Genomic DNA, 14,925 nt, shown 5'->3' with positions numbered 1-14,925 from the left:
CCTCGTAATCGGTTGCCAGACATGTCCGTACCAAATGTTATGGATACTCATCCAATAGTTGACATGACATTTCACTCAAAAACCACAAGGGATCACCAAAGTCATTAGGATACACCACCAGGGAACCATGCATGTCCGTACAAAATGTTGTTCCAATCCATCCTGTGGATGTTGAGACATTTTACTGGATATGTAAAAAGTTTGACCTCCTGGCAGCACTAGATGGAAGCCAGAGGATCACCAACGTGGTGATGGATTCATCCTCCGGTCACCAACTTTCATGGCAAACTGCTCCAATAATTTGTCAAAGTCACTAAAAAACAAAAAAACGTCAACCTCATTGTGATGCTAGAGAGGAAAAGTCAGGGGTCTCCAAAGTCTTTAAGGCTTCCTCTCCAATTTTAAAGGCAATCCATTCAATAGCTGTTTAGGTGTTGAAGTCTGGACGGAGGTGGTGGACTGACTGGTGCAGCCACACAACGGCTAAATGTCAGTTGAGGCCACAGTGAATTCAAAGTAGTTGTAAAACTGTAGTTTCAATTACATGAGCGTGAATTCCACCAACCAAAATGTTTGTGGGGCATGCAAATCATGGCAATACCTGTGTAGTCTGCACCACGGCTTCATAAGCTGTACTGCAGCATGTACATAGTTATTGTATCTGGATGTGAACTGTGTGTCCAGAATTGGATAACTGATGGTTTAAAAGCAATCCGTGCATACCTGTGCACAGCGAATATCAAACCACGGTGCCATTCAGCAGATGCAGCATGGAAGATAAAGCAGCCATCACTGTGCACTTTAGCACAAAGACCTAAATTGACTGCAGCCTGGCGTGCCGACGCGAGCTTAGATATTGCACACACTTTGCAGGGATGGCTGGAGTCGCTTCGATCCATTTTTGAGGACATTTTGAAATCAGGAAACGGCGCCAATCGGACGAGTGTGCAAATGAAGCCAGGACGTATTTCCGTCCGATTCTGTGCGAACCGCTCGGCGCTCGAAGGTTGTCGCAGCCGCACGTTCTGCCGAGGTTACTGCCGTTGGTTCAAAAGTGCAAGGTCATTAGCCACCCTGACATGTAACAGTGGAAAGGTGCAAAGAAAGAAACAGAGAGAGGAGAAAAAAAAAGAAGAAAAAACAAGTTCTCAAAGGACTGATTACAGCCGTGACCTTTTATCTGATAGCTCACTAATTGAATCATGCAGTAAATAGATGATGATGGTGGCTGTAGCGATGACGATGATAATGAAGAAAATTACTTTTTTTTCTTTTTCCACCGGAGGAGTGTAGAGGTGGTAATAGTAGTAATTGCGCTTTAAATGGAGGGCTCTGTAGGAAAAGTCAAAGACACGAGGATGACATGAATAATACAAGAAGTAGCAAGATAAAACCAGAAGCCCTGAGCTTGCACTAAAATAGAACTAACCTCACAATTATTACTGACAGAGAGCGAAAATGATCATTACGGGGACCATACACAGGCCGTTAGTAATTTAGAATGAGCTACCCAGCTCAAAGGTAATGGCGCTAGAGGCGAACAGAGCATGAATTTTTAAAAAGTTTTCCTACTGTAAAAAAAGAGAATGTACCTCAAACAGCCATCAGACACATGAGGAGGAATGGGAAAGCGAGCGGCTCGAGCTGCCGCGACTCGATGCCACGTGGAGCAGAGTGAGTGAAATGATTGACATAATCAGAATCATAATAATTGCCACGGAAATAACGCTGCCAATCAGGCAATCATGTTGGTGTGCAGGCTATGGTAATTGGAAGACATGGTGACTGACAGTATCAGTGTGAGCCGTCCCCACCGACACCTGCTAAATTGCAATTGGCACAACACAGACGTAGTAGGAGTTGAGGCACGCAAGACAGACGGACTAGCCCTTTTACAATCACATGGACAAAAACACAACACAAAAGCACGGGGGCTGATTAGACTTGTTGATGTTCTGTCTCTCTTTCGACATCAACCTCTTCCCTGCAAAGTCTAAGTTGTCCGGCTGACAGAGGTGCAGATACCGTGAGGGTGCTCAGGCACAAACAGGCAATAGTGAGCACCCATGGGGAAACCAATGGGGCGACGGCAGAAGGATAGAGCAGAGTTTTTATCTGTGAAGGAAACCTGTGGCTATAACAAGTGCACAATCATGTTTCAACCAAGGCTGTTGCCACTAGTTTATTAACACTTTGCTCCTTCAACAACTACCTTTTGGTTTGTTTTTTTACCAAATTTTTTGGCATTTTTGCCTTTGTTTGACAAAAGGACATTGTAGAAATGTGGGAGAGAGAAAGAGAGAGGGGTGTGACATGCAACAACGGTCTCAATGCTGGAATTGAACCCTCGACATCGCTGTGATGTGGCATGAGCCGTAACCACGCAAATACCAATGTGCTCCACTAAAACGTTTTCACTACAATGCAAAGTTCCCATCTGGTACCGAATCTCACTCAGTGCGCTTTTACGAGCCAACATTTGGTCCGTTTTAATCAAACTCTGGTGAGGTTCAACCGCGCGGTGCGTTTCGTTCGGGCGGTTTTGATTGCACACCGGTGCGGACCGAAACAACCGCTCCGAGGCCGCTTGCAAGAGGTCGGTCTCCGTTTCAAAGCGACCCCCTCGTGCGGTTCAATTGCAGAGAGGAAATAATCCAACACGAATGCAAGAAGTGAACCAAAACGCAGGCCGCCTGTGCGGGCAAATGGATACGTGGCACAAATGACAGGTTAACATGAGAGGGAGAGGACTGACTTTGATCCAAAAACTTCAACAGCAATGTTTCAAAGTCCCAGATTCCCCGCGTAGACGTGGCAGCTCTCCAGACAAAAAAAGATAAATTCAAACCTTCAAAAAAACACCGCTCAGCAAATTCTTTTTTTGTATTTCATCTGCTTTAAATTTGTGCACCGTGAAACCGAACCAGACTAAACTGAAAACAAACCAAAAGTATCATTGCGAAATGACGTGCTATGACTATCTCTCTCTTTATACTACATCAGCCGCTATGAGCGTCTAATAATGATGCGGTGGGTTTACGTTGGAGTTTGCTGAAGGTGTAGTGCGTCGGTATCAGAGGAGTTGGGAGTGAGACCACGTCGGTCACCTGAGAAAAGAATTCTCCACCTCTATCTACTCTTTTCTTTTGATTTGCACAACCACAGTGTGTTGACACAGAATTTGAGCGAGGTTGCATTTGCATATAAAGTCAATGCGGAGACAAAAGGTTTGTGTTTGATCTGAGGTTGTGGGACTCCGCTTCATAAACGTACAGAGACACGAGGGAAAAGGAAGGAAACGGGAGAAGAAAACAACAGGAAACAGTAGACTTCCTGGTAATTATAAGAACAGTACGATTCTACGGTTTCAGATTAACACACAAGACACCACTCACACGAGGGCGGGTCGCAATATCACAATTATCTACACAAGAATCTATACCAAGCTATACATCTATAGAAAATACGAAAAATACGAAAATGTTAAAACGGATGACATCAAAAGTTGAGTGTGGGGAGGTGGAGAGAGCCTGGAACAATAACTGTAGAAAAGTGTGATTTAAGAGGCACTGGATTAAAACTTCATTTTATTTATTTTTTATATCACAGTTATCGTTAATACGTTGTTTTTTTTACGACCCCGCATAGCGCGCACACATTCAGTGTGCAGGCTAGCTGCAGCTAACACCTGTAGATTAGGTGCCAAACACAAACAGTAAAAACATATATTTGAATGAATAAAACAAAAGGATCCGGCACTATTAAAAAAAAAAATCGTTCCATGTTTGGACTTCGGGATTGCGTCCTCCGTGTGTCGTGCAAATAAGTCACCATACTGAGCTGCTCTCTGGGTAACGTGTATGATATTTTAAAGTAATGCTTTTCTGTACTTTCTTTATCGAATTACATAAAATGTTCCTTCTCTATAACATTAGAAGAAGGAACCCCCCCCCCCGACACTAAAAGCCTGGCTGGAAATCGCCTTCCCACAACAGCCTAATGTGGCCTCAGGTTGACTCAACCTTAAGTTCACCCCTCTTACACACCCCGATTTCCTCGTCGCGCTAATCTCCCGGGTGCATTTTGCCGCACACGGCTCGCTGTTTGTCTCGGGCTTCGACTTCCAACCCCGGGGGCAGGCAGCAGTAATGGGCTGTACAGGAAACAACACCGAAGCGGGGCCCTGTAGTGTCGGAGCCCTAATGAGAACAGGAACAGACAGACACGCGGGCGCACACATTTCTTACTCGAGCCACCGAGGGGAATTTGATTATTAAAAAATGGTTCCTGCGCAGCGACATGCCGGTCACTGGATTCTCAGGGCTTTTTATAATGCAAAGTGGTACTCTCAGCCCACCCATCACAGAGGAACACTCAGTCGACAGACCAGGGAGTCTAAACACAAACACGCGAGTGCGCTTTCATTTATTTTCATCTAAGTGAAAGCAATAGCTACAAAAGGCACTGATGAATCAGCCTTAATAGACTTAATAATATGTGCAGAAACACGTCCGTATGCTTTTTATACTGATGGCTTTTGTAGTGTATGTTAAAAAGCAATGCATCATTTTGTTTTTATAATCACTGCGATATAATCTGAGAACACAGTTAAGACGACAAAACACCTACATTGGCTCCGCGATGCTATCGCAGAATCCAACAATCATATTCCAGGCAGGTACTTGTAACAAAATGTAAGTGACTCCATCTGCTGTGACAGCCTTCAGTGAGTGTGCATTTGTGAATGTGTGTGTGTGTGTGTGTGGGGGGGGGGGGGGGCGTGTGTGTGGCCACATGAGTGATTGAGTGTGTTCACCAGACTCTGTCATCACATGCTTTCATGGCTTTGTGAGCTCTTGAAGAAACCCACATTTTTCCAGTCAGCAGTTTCAAGCACACACACACACACACACACACACACAAACGTGCACGCTCACGCTCACACTTTGTTTCCCCCCCCGCCGGTGGCTGGCTGGCCGCTCCATCACCTCACCAAGTCCACAAAAAGAATCTGGCACATTTTTTTTTTTTTTTTCCCCAAACATGTTGCCTTTTTTTTTTCTTCTTTTACCATGTTGCCATGACGATCTGACACACGGCATGAGGATGCCCCCCCGTCTCCTGTTTCCAAGTGAGCAGACTTGCATGACTTGAAACAGACGTGCAGGTCTCTGATTCTGTTGTCATTATCATACATATCTTTGTTCCTGCTATCTTCCCCGTCAACACGATGCAGAAAGTATGCGTGCCGTTGAATTATGACACCGTTAATGCTACCTTATACCCTCATTTTGATATGGCACAAGAAGGAATAATAATAAAAAAAAAAGTGTATTTAAGCTGTCAAGTCCTAACAGCTTCGCGCCCGCATTTTCTGCAGCAACATAATAAACGTGTTACTCCGTCAATAGACGAGGAAAGTTTGAAAGGAGTTTTGTAAACTCTTCAACAGATGGGAGTTATGGGAATAGAATATTAATGCTCGCTGTGTGTTGGGGATGTATTTCTAAACGGGACAGGCAATTTGGAGGAAAAATAAAAAATACACCCCAGACACTTTCATGTGTTTATGTCCTTGGTGATCAGTGGCCTAAATGTAATTTATGGGAATAATTACAGATAATCGTATTCAATTATGCACTTAATGCTAATATGACAAATAATATAATTTAATGAAGACAGCCATGACAATTTATAATCTACCAAAAGTGGACTGCTTTGCATCGTAATTGAAAATCAGCTTTTGCACCAAATGTGTGAGAAAGCGCTCGGCGTCACTGCAGCTGTTGACAGCACGCTGGAAATACAGGTGGTCCGTTTCAGGTGGAGAGGGTAATAACACACTCAGATGTTATTATCATAAATATTGATGTTGCAATGTTACCTCGACCTCGAGCTCGCGCATTTCAGGGCCTTGCAAAAGGTCATGTCACGCCACGCAATCACATTCACCACAAAACTGATTATCCCCATCACTGACCGCATTATTATTTGTGGAGTGGTTCAAATACGACATACTGTACTTTGATCCTCTGCGGGTCCGCTTCATTCATCCGCCGGTACGCAGACGGTTAATGCGGTGAGCAGTGATTGGTTGAAATGTAAACGGTGACCTTTGCTAAGGAGCGCCAGCCGCCATTAGCGAAAAGGTCAAACCAGACGACACATTCAACATTAGCCACAGCTCCACCGGCAGTGACATGTAACCACACAGGACCACAGACCCAACGCTGCTCATGGTTCAAGTGGATTGATCTGCCTGTGGAGCCCATGTGGTTCACGTCAGTGAGGGACACTGACAATGATAGACTGTTTCCTTATTTGCCTGTATTAGATAAAAGGCATACGGTCATAGGATAGACCAACAGGAATGTGTTAATACGAAAGGCTGCTCTCTCGATTTGACCTCGTCCTTCAGACGGTTATCACAAGCAACCCAGTGGGAGAAACGTTATGTTAGCTTAGTTATAATTACTTTAATTCGTAATGACTTAGTTGGAGTTCGTTACAGACATTACACAATGACATTCAAGGACTTTCAAGGGCTTTCTCAAGCAGTGTATCATTTAATATTCAATCCACTCAAAGCAATAAATATATGATGTGATCAATGTCCATCTCTCATACAACTAGTCACGTACATATATTTCGTTCACCATTTTGGACTTTTTTTACTCTTGAGATCTCGTTTTTTTGTGATCTAGTAGCTTGTAGGCGACCACATTATTGAGCCCCTGCCTCTCTAGCCAGATAAATGACTCACGTTCAGACAAAGCACGAAGCATCGGCTACATTTAGCTCATCAAGGTGAGAGAGTGCGGAGCGGAGGGGCTAAGGCGGTGATACTTAAGAATTTAGAAAAAGAAAAAGCAGAGCGATTCCTGATTCTGAGCAATTATATTGGAATGATTTGATGAACAGACATTTGGTCGAAATATAAGACAGCGTTATGTGGTTCATTATGTGGGGATTTCTAACTTAGTGAAAATAACGACAGAAATGTCAACAGTCCTGTGACAAAGTGGCTACAAAGTTAGCATTACTGATAGTTACATTTAAAGTTTGTTTGTATATGATTTCACTTTCACAAATCACCGCAAATACGTAGTCGCTGCAAAGTCATCAATGTTTTAACGCTGAATGTTTTTCCACTAGTTCTAGTGTGTAGCCAGGAAATCTCACTGCTCTGTTAGCTTTAAAAAAGCTACGAAATTGGGTTCGTTCTAAAGAGTGCGACGAGGTTCCAAAACAGCCGGAAGAGTAGGCTGAGGTCAATGAAATTCTCATTTTAACCTTTTAATACAATGTTACCCCAATCTGAAATATTACAACTTCACAGCCCTCATTAATTATACACACATTTAATTTCTAACCAGTCTGACGGTGAGAGGAGTCGAGCCGAGTCCTCTGCGGTGTGCACAGCGTTCGTCTGTGTCTGGGCGGGTTTGTGACCTGAAGGCCCGGTTAACACTCGTGACATTGGCATTCTCAGACTGGTGTGGATAATGGAGCAAAGGGACGACCTTTATGATGAATTAATAATTGATAGAGTAATTGGGTTGGACTCTTCCTGGGCCGAAGGAGCCCAAGGTTTTTGCCTCGCGCCCCTCAAAGAGGGCCATTATTCTGCAGTGTGTGGCCAGCAAAGGGCAAACAGCAGATCAAATATTCACCATGGAGAACACACACACAATTATCCCTGACTTAATGGGGCTGACTTCACAAAAAAAAAAAAAAAAGGTCTTTGCTAAACGCAGCAGACTGGAGCTGACCGCCCGTTATTGGCGGTCACCTTGGAGGAGTTGGTCAATATTGCCACTAATATGGCCGGTAGAACTTCATCCGCCTTTGTCAACAGAATGGCAGCGGTATGATTAAATATAAAAAGAGGTGGGGGTGGGCGGGCGGGAGTATTCACTGCAATTAGACTAGAAAGCACAGAATTGCTTGATGGGAGATGATCTTGCAGAGGGTGATGCCATCTAAAGCATGTCACTCGTGCGTCAGTCTCCTCCCCCCTCCCCCCCTGTCTCCCTTTGACGTGGAGATAAATGCGCTCTGCCATCTCCGCCTTAAACGCCGCAGAGGCCCCACATATCAATGTTTTTGACAACGTGGCTTCGCCCTCCATTACGACGTAATTATGTTAAAGATCCTCCATCTATTATTTGGTGCTTAGCTGCGCACGCAAATCGCAGTGAGGTCAAGCTCTAATCGAAGTCTGCCGTTTAGTGACTCTGAGTGCCTTGTAGGTTTTTGTAATTGGCCTTTTTGAACACTAATGGTATGTCATGACTGATGAGCTCTTCAGTTTGAGGCCCAACGTACGCTTCTTTTTTTTTTGCCCATCAAGGCCAGAAGACATTAAAGAAAGCACACAGGGAAAGAGCATTTTGACTTGTCGACTGTGAGCCCGTTCCTCCAACCGTTCTTATAATAAAATCTATTTGTTGTGAGAATGGAAGGTGGGTGAGAGGTGGGTTCAGACAGTTTTCTCAGGCTCCAAAGGTGAGGTGCCCTGCCTGACTTAATGGAGAACACTGCATATTAACCGGCTAGAGCTCGCTCGCTCACTCACACGTACTCTGTGAGTAGTGCATGTATGATGAATAATTCCTATATGTGTCGGCTGCGGTGTGCTCCCCCTCTGCTGGCCCCGAATGCATTATTTGTTGTGGTATTGTTTTCCAGCTGTGAGAGTCCTCCACACTTCTCCTCTCCACTCACATCAGGACAGAACGGAGTTTAGGCTGTCTGCAGCTTCGCGAGAGGCGACTTAACACAACGCTTTTGTTTAATTTATGAATATATATATATATACACACACAGTATATATATATAATTATATCACAGCTGTGGTAAAATTAACCCCCCTCCCTGCTTTTGCATGAACAAAACCTGGAATAATCGCTAAAAATGCGATAGCTTTTTAACAAAAAAAGTATAAGCAAAGAGCCTTGCAGCTGAGACACATTCTTTGAAGTGCACTTCCTGCAGCTCAAAGCCGTGTAGCTGCTCAGCCGATCACCTCCTGAATATTCTCTCAACAACATGACAACGGATGAGCGCAGACGAGTCCACCATTTACAAAAAAAACAACAAAAAAAACATGTTGATGTCCCAGTCCAACCCCCCCCCCCCCCCCCCCCTTTCTCCCTGAGCGGGACTGCAGTTGAAAAGCACGGCGTGCGACGTGCACAGCAGGTACCTGCAAACTACAGTGAAACTGTTAAAACAAACCAAAAATGCTCCTCTGTCTGCGCTGACGAGGGATCAAAAGCGAGAATGCTGACACATGAAGAAGAAAAACCCAGCGAGGCTTGATGACGAGATCAAGTGGAATTTTTACTGTATTGGTTTGGCGTTGAGTGTCCCGAGCTGCAGCGGCGTGCTGCCTAATTAGCTATTCAAGACCATCTCTGAGACAGCGCTCGGGGCAGGTGGGCTGCGAGGAGCCGTCTGGATCCCTGCTGGGATGAAAGGCGTCGGGTTGTCACACAAATTTGATTGGACAGTGTTTAATTGCTGCGCTCTGGTTGGATGGAGCATTGGTTAATTGTAACCAAAGCTGGTCCGCGTATATCATATATCAGAGTAAAAGCATGTGGACGTGTAACATATGGCGCCGGCGCAATAAACGAGATTTGTGCGGGGCGCCGCGCGCACGGCCGCGAGGTTTCAGCATCGGAACGAGCATCCTCTGCTTACTTGACAAGCTGCAGCCACCGTGAGGCGAATGCCTCAGAGCATCATTTCACAGCCTGGTTTTTATTATTCCTAAAGTTCTGTCTCACTACCTTCACACCAAAGAGGAGAATGCAACGCAGCTTCAAACCGAGCTGAAGCGCAGAGAGGCGTGAGCAATCAGAAAAACAAAATCATAAAAGGGGTCCCAGAGACAATTGACTAATCCGGTGCGAACCCAGGATCTGGGTCTTATTGACTTACTGTCAGTGTAATCCATATCATAACCATCTGCTCCAGTGCTGCGAAACACCAAGGGCATATTAGCTGCATGTCTCCAGCGAGGGTTTCGGCTGACAGTAGCCTGAAGGGCTCCATGGAGTCATTTGGAAGAGTACCTGTAAAGCCACGCTACATGAATCCTAATTCTGTTATTGTGTCTGTCTGCTGAAAGCTCAATACTTGTCTCCCCTCGGTTAACACGGGAACTCTCCACAGGAGTGTGCTGCCAGCAGAGTGACACGGAGTGAAGTCTGTGGAGGCTGATCATCTTTTGTGAGACATTTTCATCTGAATGCAATGAACTGTGTGCTAAAATCAGGATCTAGAAGCAGAGGCATTTGCTGGATCCAACGTTTCCGATTGACTGCCGCTCAAGCACTTTTTTTGGACCGGCTCGTTGGTTCGCTGAGGACCCTGGGTGGCTCTGTTTACATCAGCCCGGCCCATAATAAACCGACAGACCGAGCTTCAGTCCAGGCTGGCCCCCTTTGTGAGCAATGTGCGACAACACGGGGCCAAAACACACATAGAGGTCATTCTCTGTCAGCCACCTCCAATAACCCCCCCTATTCAGCTTTCCCCACAATCCCCACACCAACCAGTCGACTGAACGACTGACTGCGCGGCCGAGCGGCCGACTGTGGGGTTTTAATGGAACCTGCTGAGTTCTCCCATTCCACTGTGACATGAGCTGGAATAATGGCCAGTGTGACGAGTCCGTCCGTCCGCAGGCCCGGTCGGTTCCCCTCCTCCTCCTCTGGCCTCGACTTTGACCCTCGGCCCTTTGGAACCCTCGAGCGCTGCCGATTCCAGCCCGATGCGGCTCGCTTTCTTTCGGCAGCTCGGAAGACGGAACATTTCTCCGTGACTGCGTGTGCGTCGCGGGGGTTGAGGAAGTGGGGGGATGGCAGCGATAGGGAGGGCAGCCCCTAATCTAGTCTTTGTCACTAAATATCAAGTAGACTGCCGGGATAACAGAGCGTGACAATGCAGGATGAAGCACTCTGGAGAGGTGTTCATTCCACGTCTATTCCTGTTCCCCTGTCTCACCCCCCCCTCCCCCTTTCCATGTCTCAGTTCCCTCTCCCCTTGCTCGCTCCCCCTTTCCTGCTACATTGTGTTATCCAAGCTCTGATCCCCTGTTCTTAGTTTTAATATCTTTTTCTCCACCAGGTGAATGTCAGAGAATGAAACACAGCGAGCTAACCGAGGACTTTGTGTGTGTGTGTGTGTGTGTGTGTGTGTGTGTGTGTGTGTGTGTGTGTGTGTGTGTGTGTGTGTGTGTGTGTGTGTGTGTGTGTGTGTGTGTGTGTGTGTGTGTGTGTGTGTGTGTGTGTGTGTGTGTGTGTGTGTGTGTGTGTGTGTGTGTGTGTGTGTGTGTGTGTGTGTGTGTGTGTGTGTGTGTGTGTGTGTGTGTGTGTGTGTGTGTGTGTGTGTGTGTGTGTGTGTGTGTGTGTGTGTGTGTGTGTGTGTGTGTGTGTGTGTGTGTGTGTGTGTGTGTGTGTGTGTGTGTGTGTGTGTGTGTGTGTGTGTGTGGGCCTCCCTGGGCTGTGGTCTGAACTGCCCGGCTGATGAGTCAATACATGCAGCACAATCCGTAGCTTTTAGCAGAAAACCAATATGCTGCCTTATCGACTTGTCTAAAGATAAAACAACGCCACATTTTGGTGGCTTAAGCATCTGAGAAGCTGTAAATAGTGTTAGGACCGGGGAGAGGAGGGCGACCGGGGGAAAGAGAATTAGGGTGTAAAGAGAGAAAGAGAGACGTCACGGGGGCTCTCGCCGGCACATTTAGGCCAAGGTTTTGCCGATGATTTATAGACTCGCACGGGGCCTGGTTTTTATTGAGCACCATGGCAACGTAGGGGATGTCGTGGACGCTGCCCTTATAATTGGGCTCGTTCTATTTGTTTGTTTACTGCAGCAGGTAGCTGACAGCTAATCCCATGCAAAGCCAGATAACAGAAGGCTTTTCTGGGGCCACAGAGCTGTCAACTGGCCCTGAATCAAAAGCAGATACCTCATCTTATAAAGTGGACGGTGAACACGCGCATTCACAGACGGGCACGTATCGGTTGGTTCAGCGCTTAAGCCTCAGAGGGGAATTAATTTGTTTCTTTTAGGGAAAAAAAAACAAAAACACGAAGAGCCCGTGGAGTTAAAGAGAGATGATCATCGAGCTGTCCGTAAACATATGGAGACGGACCGCGAGAGACGCGGAGAATGAAGATAAAGCTGTTTTCCAACTGCCGTGAGCACTAATGTTATCGGGTTAGGAAGATGAACAACACCTCTGGCGAGTGGCGAGCAGGGCCCCCACTTATAAATAAAAGTTAAGAGGGCTCCTACTTGTCGGGAGTCATTATGGACCGGCTCCTGAAACAGTCAACAGCAGCTCTGAACCCGCCCCCCCCCCCCCCCGCTATCAATCTCCCCATCCATCCATAAATGCCAGGAGCCGATAATTAATGATAGATTGGCGGTTAATGAAAGATTTACGCGGCATAGAGGATGCTTGGCAATCAGGCGGCGTGTCGGAGGCTTTTGAGCTCTGACAGCCAACGGCGCATCAATTGCGCCCTGGAGACGAGTGAGCGTAATGGCCCGGCAGTCAAAGCAATGACAGTTGTAGGTGAGGTTGAAGAGGGGAAAAAAAAAAAAGAGTGAAAAATATAAATAAAATAAAAATCAGCCAGGCGTCTCTCGGTCACCGGTTGTGACACGCAGCAGAAGGCGGCCCGGTCGCATCGTGACAATGCAGACAGCCGTTTAACCTCGAGCCCCCAGGCAGGCGCTGTAGAGAGGGAGGGTGAGGGGGGGGGAGCCTCACACTCATGACAAAATATTTAATTCGGACTTAAAAGGTTATTTCGCAGTAACACACGGTCCCTCTTGCCTCTTTTTTTTCCCCCCTCTCTGTCTTCTTCCCCTCCAAAGCGTTCAATTTATTGCCTTCAGACGCACGCTTCGCTGGGTACTGTAGTTGACTCCCTCGCTCACTACAACTGCTGGGTTATTAAGTTTCCATGGCAACCTGCCGCATCCACTTGTGTTTTTTTATTCCAGCCTGTCGGGACCCCACAGGGTAGAGCTGTAAGCCGGAACACCGGGAAAGCGATGGGGTTTAGAGGGGGGGAAGAACAACCTGCAGCATGGTGGAGAGGGAAAGTGGGAGAATTGCTCATTGCCCTCCGCTCCATTTAACCCGCTATGAGGCAGTGGAGCTGAAGCACAGCTCCTTTTTTTATTCTTTATGTCATCGTGTATGCTCGCATCAGGCCAAATATTAAAATATATGGACAAAACCACGAGGACTGAAACGACCTGCGGGACGCAACCCGTCTTGGTTTCGCAATAAAACAAATACCAATAAATAAGCTTTGCATTTCAGATCTTTCATCTCGCTGTATCAGGTCATGGATGGCAGTGTCACTCTGTTGGTGCACAGCTGTGGTTCAGACGGAAATATCTGGACAACAGTTTGATGGATTGCAATGAAATTTGGAACGCAAATCCCCGGTGCCCAGAAGATGAATCCTGTTGACTTTGGTGATGTCTTGACTTTTTGTTCTGTGCCACCAGCTGTCAGAAGTTCTCACTTATTCAGTGTAATCTCTCAAGATCTACTAGATGTATTGGCCTACAATTTTGCAAAGACATTCATGGTTCCCAGAAGATAAATCCCTCTGACTTTGGTGAGCCCCTTACGTTTCATCTGGCGCTACCGTCATGTCTAAATTTCAATTTACAAAACTAATGACATTCCCATCAGCCTCAGCCGCATTTTGTGTTTAGCGCTACTTAGCAAATGATAGCACGCTAAACGCTAAGATGGTTAGCATCAGCATGTTAGCATCGCCGCTGTGAGCATGCGGGTGTTTTGCATTTAGCTCAAAGCCTGAGCCGCCTAAGTAAGTTTCCGATGTATTGACAACCGCTATAATGAAAACCGACCACCAAAAGAAGCTGTGAAGGTTCAAACCGGCTTTGTTCGAGCTGCTTTGAGCTCATTACAATAGGACCCCATGCGAATAAATCGCCATTGTAACTCAATTCTTCGGGGCTTATGTCATTTCCAGGGGCTCGAGCCCCCTCCTCGTCGCTGCCTGAAACCTCGGAAGGACTACCGCTGCGCTAATACGGACCGCCATTGATTAGATCATACATTTTCATTTCATTACTTAATTATCAAATCAACTCCGAGGGACCTTTTTGAAAGAGAATAGATGTAATCTAACACACTATAAGTTAATAATGCTAATTTGATTTGACAAATCGAATTTTATATGCATACTAAGTAGCGTTGTTAAGATATTTCTACCATGGAGATAATTAATTATTTAATTTGCCAAATGAGAAATTGTCTTATCTTTAAATTACTCTTCAAGGTATTACACCAGATTTAGAATTTCAACTCTAATTTGAGGTGGTTCTTTCAAGACGTCTGCGCCCGCATTATAGTCTTCATTAACTGTCAATTCTGTGAAAGACCGACCGATCTCATTAACATAGTCTCCACACAATCAAGACCCCTTTGAAAACGATTCCTCTTGTAATGTATGCTCAGGGCAGACAGAGGGGATCTTTACAAAAACTGCACACGTTTTTGAGTCATTTCATTAACAAATTACCGTTAAATGTACTTTGACCACACCGAACCACAATCAGTGCCCCCGTCAATGGATCCAGCGTTAGGTCAGGTTCACTAGTAGCTGTAAAGGGCGATTAGATGAGGCACTAACTGCCCTGGTTAAATAATATTGATGTATCCCGCTCAGGGTGCAATGTGAGTTGATAACAGCTGCAGTTAAGCGATGCTGTTTCGGAATGCGGACAGATGTAATGCCCGGATATGGAGAGGATTTGTCTCGTTAGGAGCCAAACTTATTGAAACATTTAATCTGCGCTCAGAAAGGATAATTAGAGACAATGAATATGTCTCATCCAAATTGTTTATCC

Source organism: Pholis gunnellus (genome assembly GCF_910591455.1).
Source record: "Pholis gunnellus genome assembly, chromosome: 20".
In the NCBI taxonomy this organism is placed as follows: domain Eukaryota; kingdom Metazoa; phylum Chordata; class Actinopteri; order Perciformes; family Pholidae; genus Pholis; species Pholis gunnellus.
Note: the sequence above shows the minus strand (reverse complement) of the source record.